The 8,888-nt window shown below is 51.9% G+C and overlaps 1 protein-coding gene across 1 annotated transcript in view; it reads right to left on the bottom strand.

The window, feature by feature from the left end:
• Positions 1–8,888, bottom strand: part of DUSP8 (dual specificity phosphatase 8) — a 32,825-nt gene that overhangs the window by 15,950 nt on the left and 7,987 nt on the right. The gene's annotated exons all lie outside the window — the stretch shown is intronic.

Raw genomic sequence — 8,888 nt, 5'->3', positions numbered from 1 at the left:
CAGGGTGCTACCAAACCCCGGCGCTGCTTTCCATCCCTGCCGCTCCCCTCCCGGCGACGGGCACCCCACGGCAGCGCCAGGAAGGGCAACGCCACCATCCCAGTGGGAAACTGAGGCACAAAAGATGAAGTAGGTTTCGCCGGGTACTCTGCTGCACGGCAGAGATGGGGACCAGACAGCAGGTCCCTCACCAGCAGCTCATCTTTCTTCTTGATGTCCCCACTGAGACCGTCATCACTCAGGAGCAATGCTCATCCTGGAGTGGTTTCAAACAGCTGGATGGAAATGGACCGAAACACCGGGTGGGGAACGGGCCTAGTGCTGGGCTGCTTGCACCTGTGTGTGGCCACGTCGGATGGAGCTCAGTCCCAGCAGAGAAGGACCATGGAGGAGATGAAATCCTCCACCAAAGCTTTCTCACATGCAAAAGTCCAGCAAGAAGGGATATGTAAAAATGGGCTTTCCCAGTCTCGCTGGGGTCTATCCATCACTGGTGGCTTCTGAAGTAGGTTGGGGATTGATGCATTTTCTTCCTTGTCCTCAGAGAGAGAATTACTTTGTCCTCCCCCTTCCCCACCCATGGTACTCCTTAATACGTCTCCACACAACTCCTTATGAGCTTGTTGGTCAGAGTCCAGGCCTCTAGAAAATCATTCAGGATTATAGCAAGCAGAGGAGCTGGGGCCGGGGGGGTGGTGAGGGGGTGTGGATGTATTGTGCCTTTGAAAATCTGAAGCTTTACGGGCTGAAAAACCTCAGGCTGAGCCATATGTGAGTGACTTCAGTGTTTTTCCTTTGAATGACATCACATGAGATGAGGTCATCGGCATTAACTAAGTACTCTCCCCTCCCCCCAGCCCCGAGTGGAGCCAGCCTCCTAACAAGCCTGTTGTTGTAACAAATATGGCTTGATTATTATCAGATGTGGGTCAGAGGTTGGATAAAATTCAAAGCGTGCTCCAAGTAGGCTGAAAGAGAGAGGAGCCGCCTTCTGCCAGGAACCCCACACGGGAAGAGGCTTGGGAAGAGGCTTGCACAGCAGCTTCCCCGGGGGTCCATTGTCCCCCACATTTGAAACCTCCCTCCCTACCAGAGAGGGCCCGTGATGCTGGTAGCGGGCTTTCCCAGTCTCGCTGGGGTCTATCCATCACTGGTGGCTTCTGAAGTAGGTTGGGGATTGATGCATTTTCTTCCTTGTCCTCAGAGAGAGAATTACTTTGTCCTCCCCCTTCCCCACCCATGGTACTCCTTAATACGTCTCCACACAACTCCTTATGAGCTTGTTGGTCAGAGTCCAGGCCTCTAGAAAATCATTCAGGATTATAGCAAGCAGAGGAGCTGGGGCCGGGGGGGTGGTGAGGGGGTGTGGATGTATTGTGCCTTTGAAAATCTGAAGCTTTACGGGCTGAAAAACCTCAGGCTGAGCCATATGTGAGTGACTTCAGTGTTTTTCCTTTGAATGACATCACATGAGATGAGGTCATCGGCATTAACTAAGTACTCTCCCCTCCCCCCAGCCCCGAGTGGAGCCAGCCTCCTAACAAGCCTGTTGTTGTAACAAATATGGCTTGATTATTATCAGATGTGGGTCAGAGGTTGGATAAAATTCAAAGCGTGCTCCAAGTAGGCTGAAAGAGAGAGGAGCCGCCTTCTGCCAGGAACCCCACACGGGAAGAGGCTTGGGAAGAGGCTTGCACAGCAGCTTCCCCGGGGGTCCATTGTCCCCCACATTTGAAACCTCCCTCCCTACCAGAGAGGGCCCGTGATGCTGGTAGCGAAGGCCAATGGCTCCCAGCAATGGAGGTGCCTCCATCTCACACCACTGCTGCGCTAGCACTGTTCTGTCCGTGCTGGTGAGGGGTTCAGCTGTGACCTGCTTCGTTGGCTGGACTTGGGCCTCTGCTGGGTTGAAAACCATCACTGGATCATGCAAAGGCAGTTACTGGCTGGCTGCCCTGTGCCAGCTGAGGTGGATGCTGCAGAAAGAACATGGTGAAATAGGGGGCATGATCATCACCCTGTCCCTGACCCAGAGCTCCACAAACACGAATTTACCTTCCCTGGCTGCCCTCTGGTTGCTGGACTCCCTCAGGCTTGAGAGAGCCAATAGCACAAGTTATTTTGGTACTGACATGTTCCTTCAAGATGCATTTGGACTTAAGTTTTTGGCTCAGCACTACAGTTAGGGAGCTGAGCATGACACCATCAAAATCAGTCCCTGTTGCAGGAGGTTCACTGGTCTCTCTGACCCTCAGCAAAAGACAAGTGAGCAACTCTCTCCCCTGTCTGTGAGGTCCAGCAACATGGACCATTCCCCAGGCAGCATCCTCCTCCCCATCACCTTCAGCCTTTTGTCAGGACCAGGACAGGGGCTGGGAGCTTGTGCTGTGGAGTGCTGGCAAGTAGAGGGATGAAAGGTGACATCTCTAACACGGAGACATATCCTGCATGTTGCCCCTTGACCCCTTTCCCTAGATGCTCCTCCTGGCCAGGCTGTCACCCAGCCTGCCTCTAGCCCCTACTTAGGAGACAGAGACACATCACCTGGGGAGTGATGCCCAGCCTCCTGGCCCCGCTTCACTCTCACTGCCGCAGCGCTCACCAGCAAAAACCCTGCTGCTGGAGGAGACTCATGCAACCCACCTGCAAGTGCAGGGAGCAAAAAGCCTTTGTTCAGCACCTACATACCCACTGCAACAGTAACTACACCCTGGCACAAGCCCAGCTGGGCAGCAGCCAGCTGCTCGTCCCTCCACCCAGCACCAGGACCTTATAATAATTGCCAGCACTGACCTTTCATAAATGTGTGGCTCAGGCCTGGGGAAAGGGGGAGGGCAGACCAGGGGGGCAGGTTTCTCAAAAGGAAGGAAACCATAACTGGGCAGAGGCTCCTGCCCATCAGGATCTCTTACTGGGGAAGTTGCCATCCTCCTCTTGGCTTTTCAGAAATGAGAAACAACCTTACACAGTGGTTCTCAAGCCTTGGCAACCAGAGGGCTGCTCTTTCCTAAGCCCCTTCTCCTCTGTCCCTCTGCTTTTCACCTTTTTGCTCACCTTTTCTGGGTGCAATAGTTAAAAACGTGGCTGGAGGGGGAGGGGAAGCTCCTCAGGGTAATTATAGAATTGGGAAAACAAGTTGTCTGACGACAGTGTTGCTAAACAGGGAAGTTTAGAGCATAGGTCTGGAATACAATCAGCTCACACATACATGACCTGGCTTAACCCCTCCAAGGGATGCAGCAGCCAGTGCCACCAGGGCCAAAACCCTCCTAGGCATCTCCTGGTTGTGGCAGAGGGGGCAAATAGGTACCTTACCCTGCCACCAAGCCTTGTGCTGCAGAGACTGGGAACAGTCCCTAGGGACACTGCTAGGCTGGGGTTGGATGCCAGCACCCACTGGATGGGGACTGGAGGGCAAAAAAACATGGTTCTGCTCTGCCCAAAGTGGTCTCAGGTGGCTTTGCTGCTGGAAACAAAGCAACTCCTCTGGTGCCACAGACACAAGAATGTTTTGAATGAGGAGTAGGGAAGTCCAGAGAGTTACCTAAATCTCCAGGGCTGTAAAAATCACAAACCTTGGTGTCTGAAGTTGGACTTCAAATGGATAAATTGGCTAAAGCCAGTAACTTAAAAAAAAAAGTACCTTACAATAGAGCCCTGCCTCCACCCCTCTGGGAAGTCAAAAGAACAGCATCATTGCAGGTAATCCATCTGTGCCCCAACACCAAGGCCCTGAGAAAAGCCAGGCACACCCCTCTCCATCAGTTGGTCAGTTTGTAGATGAAGAACAATCAGGATCCCCATTTATATTACTTGCAAAGCTGATTATTCAAAACTCATGAATCTGGGAGAAGCAAGAAACTGAGAGTCCCACATTAGTGCTTTTTCCTGAATCATGCCACCCTTGCACCCTCCTTATTCATACACACACTCCAGCAAGCTGAGGATCTGCTTCTTTTGGTTCATCACAATAGGCTACAGGATTGAGACATCTGCAGGTGGTCAGAGGTGCTTGTGGAAGTTTCAGAGGCAATAATTAGACTTCAGTAGAAAAACATGTGGGTACATCTGATGGATCCACAGCAGTAAGTCCATAAGTGCTCCTAGATCTTGGAGCCTGAGGGTATATGAAACAGCCGTCATGACCTATGTGTGCATCTTCAGGCCTGTGTACCACACAGAGAATATGCTGGAGTCAGAGGACAAAGTCCACAAGGCAGTGCATTCTGCATGTACTGCATGCCCAGAAGACACACACCCCAAGGTTGTCAGATGAAATCGTGTTCAGAGTGGGGGATGAGGAAGGTGACCATCAAATAACCAGCTGCAGTGGAGTCCTGCTTCCCCACTCCCAACAGACAGCTTCAGACTGATGACTAAAGTGTGGGTGTTCAGGGTATTTTCTTTCTTACATTCTAGATTATTTTTTCTTACATTTGCTTTGTAAAGACACTTCGATCTTGCTTTTGGATACTGCTTAGGTTTTACCTTCCATGTCAGACACCACAAGTTTTGCAGATTAATTTGTATTTTTGCTGCCTTTTGGATGTACGTGCTGCCTCCAGCCCCTGGGATTCTGATTAGAAGCAAGTACCTTCTGTTCTGCCCTGCCTATGCATTGCTTTTGTACCTGCCTAGCTAGGCTTTTTTCATTAATCTCTTCTAAAACAGGCGCAGCACAATGTGTTTCAAGAGGAGCACACAGCAAAGGAGATGTGATGCTGGCATGTGGCTTCACACCAACACAACACGCAAAAGCACCATGGAATTTTCAGCCAAGGATGCACAAAGTCACATTTAGCTGCCCTGATGTTGACCTCTTTTTAAGACTGTCTCTATGCAACAACAAAAGAAGAAGTAGTGATTCTTTTCATTATTTATTTTTATTGAATTAATCTGTTTCTAAAAAAATTCCAGCCAGTGCTGAACCCACTCCTGCCTGGGCAGCTCCAGTCAGCTCCTGGACTGGAAATCCCCTTTCCTTTTTCACTACTTCATTTTGTCTGTTCTGAAGCCACCTGCCTTTGGCAAACTCCCACAAAATCCCCCAAATCTCAGCCACAGTGCAGTTACAGCTCTCCCCAGCTGTGCTGGCTGGTCATAGCACTGCCAGGTTGGACAGGACCTGGGTCATGGCCAGAGCTGCCTGCTCACCAAGGAGGAGAATGGCGAGCAGAGGGCTGGGAGGGATTTCTCCCTGATGATACTGTTACATTCTTTCCGAATCCTGGGAGTAAACAGACATTCCAAATTTAGAAAGAACAGGACTGGAAAATTTAAACATTCCTTGAAGAATTGGTACAAAAGGGGGGGGGTGAAGATGATCTCACACATGCTCCCGAGCCAGATGAAAAGCTCATGACTGGAGTTCAGAACGCAAGAGAGGGGCCTGTTTCAGGTCAGAGAGTGATATCACAATGATAAAGCTTTCCCAGCACATGAAACCACAATGAAAATTAGTCTCTGCCATGCAAGAGGGTTCCCAACCCCAGTGGTCTGGGCTGTGGGGACCACTGCTGCTGCCCACATGGCCACCCCAGCTTCGTCTCGGGCTTGCATTTGGCTCTGGGCACAAGAGAGAGGGGCCTGGTGCTCGGCTCAAGGACCAGGATTAGGGACAGAATGCCTGAGCATCATCTGGACAAGCATCTCAGGCTCTCAGCTGTCATTTATAACTGCAAAGGAAGGTCTCTCCACCCTCTGCTGCAGCTGGACAAATGCAGAGGAGCTGGTAAGCTCAGCCCTCAGCAGCTCTGCGCCATGCTGTGGTGCTGGCTGGGTTCCAACATAAGAGCTGGCATCAGGAGCCATAACGCTGCTGCTGCTGCTTCATAAACACATAATGGCTGTTCATAAAAACCAAAAAAAACAAAAAAAAAAAAAAAAAAAGTGAGGGTTTGTGCTGAAGTAAACAAAGGTTAAAGAACAGTCAAGCTCCTGCAGGAATAGCAGAGCTGGGCTGGGAGGGAGGGGGCATTACGTAATGCAGGAAAAATGTTGGCTTCATTCAGTTTTCCACCACTTCATGTGATGTAAGGAAAACCATATAAATCAACAGGCTTTCTGCTCCCACGGATGGAGGGCAGCAAGCAGCACTAGCTATACTTGCACAATAAAAAAAAAAAAAAGAAAGGCAAAAAAGAAGAGAAGCCCATGATTTCCAAGACCGGGAATAATTGACTCAGATTCCTCCTTCCCAGCCGTGCTGGAGTCGCTGCTGCTGAGCTGTTAACCCTTGAGGGCTCCTTGCTGTCGCTTTTGCCACCCTCAGCCCCCCCGTCCTTGCCCATCAGCCTCTTCCAGCTGCTTTACGGGCCTGAAGAACCAGGGGTTGGGGGCAAGCAAGAAAGGCCAACATGGCATTTGCACAAGATGAGGACACTGAGGTATGGACATGTGTCACCCCTAGAGAAACATCTGCTAGGGCTGAGGGGAGCTGAGAAGCATGGAGGGGCTTGGGAGGTTTTGGGGCTGCCTTGGGCTGGCACACAGGTTTGGGGAGCCTCAGGACAGGGCTCCCTGGGGTGCTGGCATCCACTTAGGGACAGGCTGAGATTTCAGGGCAAGACCCTGAGATTTTGGCAGCTGTTGCCAGCTCAACTCCCTGCTGGGGTCACAAGCCACCTCCAGGGAGGACCCAGGCACCACTTCTGGGATATGGAATGAGTTGGAGCAGGACGAGGTCCTGCACGAGTGAGGTGGGCCCTTCAGTTCAAGAAGGATATTGAGGTGCTGGGGCGGGTCCAGAGGAGAGCAACAAGGCTGGTGAAGGGTCTAGAGGGAAAGTCTTATGGGGAGAGGCAGAGGGAGCTGGGGTTGTCGAGCCCCGAGGAGTCTCAGGGGGGACCTTATCAGTCTCTACAACTACCTGAAGGGAGGCTGCAGTCAGGTGGGGGCTGGGCTGTCCTCCCAGGCAACCATAGATAAGATGAGATGGCCTGGCCTGAAGCTGTGCCACGGGAGGTTTAGGTTGGATATTTAAGAAGTACTTCCTCATGGAAAGGGTGATTAGATATCGGAACGGACTGCTCAGGGAAGTGGTGGAGGCACCATCCCTGAATGTGTTCAAGGAAAGGCTGGACGCGGCACTTAGTGCCATGGTCCAGCTGATGTGGTGGTGTTAGGTCATAGGCTGGACTTGATGATCATAAAGGTCTTTTCCAGCCTCGGTGATTCTGTGAGGTCCAGAGTGAACAGACTGAGGGGTTAAACCCCACCAAGACGAGAGGGCAGAGTCGAGCCTGGCCTGCACATTCCCCCTCAAGACCTTCAAGGCTGTCTGTAAAACAACCCCGCTGCTGCCTGCACCACAGGCAGGAGGAAGCTGCACGTGTTGGCAAGTATGCCCAGCCTCCCCTGGACACTCTCCACAGCCACTTCCAGTCACCACTTCCATGTAAAACACCACCACCATGACCCAGCGTTCTACATTTTGGTTCCCATTTTTTCCCACGCACTGACGGCCTGTGTTCCCCCTCAGCCCACAGCCCTGGGGCAGGAGGGTGCCATGCTGCTAGTGCTCACCACGCATGGGGCATGCTGTGCATGTGGCTGGGGTGCACCGGCACTGACAGGGTCTTCCAAGCCCCTCCTTGCTTTCCCAGGGAGGAGAAGGCTCCAGGGCTTTCAGGGTCACCTCACTCACCCCCCATCACTGCTCCAGGAGGACTCAGGGGAGGGGGAGTTGCATTTAGTACACAGTGTTGCCCCTAGGAAAGTGGCACCAGGCTGGGGCGTGCTGGGGTCACTCTACAAAGGCTGTTTCCTGACCCATCCCAGTGACTAAGCAGGTTCTTTCCCAGATGCGACATAATCTGTCTTCTCCTTCTGTATCGTGTGCCAAGCTGTGCCCTTGTTTATGCTGTGACGACCTTGGAGCTGCAAGAATGGCTACTGGGGTGGGCAGGGGGCTGCCATAGCAAGCTTGTGGCCACATCCTCCAGCACTGGCTTCAACAGAGCTCCTGCAACCCAGGCCACATTAATTAACTTTAATATGATTCTGTGAAGTCCCTGATTGCTTTTGAAACCCTTGAATCAGGGACTTTATTCCTGCTATTTCTTTGCTTTGTTCTCCCCATGACAACGCAGCTGCTCTTGCAGAAAGTGCTCCGGGGGTGGTGGGGGGGCTGCCATAGCAAGCTTGTGGCCACATCCTCCAGCACTGGCTTCAACAGAGCTCCTGCAACCCAGGCCACATTAATTAACTTTAATATGATTCTGTGAAGTCCCTGATTGCTTTTGAAACCCTTGAATCAGGGACTTTATTCCTGCTATTTCTTTGCTTTGTTCTCCCCATGACAACGCAGCTGCTCTCATTCAACAGCACTTACCCAGGCCTTGCATGAGCAAGGCTCCCTGAATGCTACTTCTTGTGCCACCTCGCCCATCACTACTCCTTCCCAGGGTCTGTCACAGTGTTCAGTTTGCAAGGACAGTTGCTTCCTCCATCCTCACAATGCCCCAGGAACACAAAGGTTGGTACCCTCCACCCAAAGCAGTATTCAGTCACTGGAGGAGGAAGGGAACTTGATCTAGGAACAGAGATGAACCCCATCTCTGTGCTGTCAGCACTATCTAGGAGCCTGGCTGAGCTCAGTGGGACCAAGGGGCTTCATGGGGCAGCACCTGCTCACCCCTCTATGGGCAGAAAGCTTGGAGGTGGGCATCCAGACAGGCAGACACTTGGCCATCCCAGCCCTGGGGAATTAAAGGCAGCTTTAGCTCTCCCTTCAGCAGTTCACTGCTTCTTTTTCCTCTGCTGCGTTGAAGTTTTTCACTCATTGGTTGCTTGACTCCCATTTGGCTCTGCAGAAGGGCTGTAATTAGGGCAGTGAGTGCCTCCTCCTGCCTGCACGCTCATGCCTGGAAAACCTCATCTCCAGCAGA

The sequence above is a fragment of the Chaetura pelagica genome, unplaced genomic scaffold, assembly GCF_000747805.2.
Source record: "Chaetura pelagica isolate M959 unplaced genomic scaffold, ChaPel_1.0 scaffold28, whole genome shotgun sequence".
Taxonomy (NCBI): Eukaryota; Metazoa; Chordata; class Aves; order Apodiformes; family Apodidae; genus Chaetura; species Chaetura pelagica.
The sequence above is the reverse complement of the archived record's forward strand: the minus strand, read 5'-3'. Positions and strand labels throughout refer to the sequence as shown.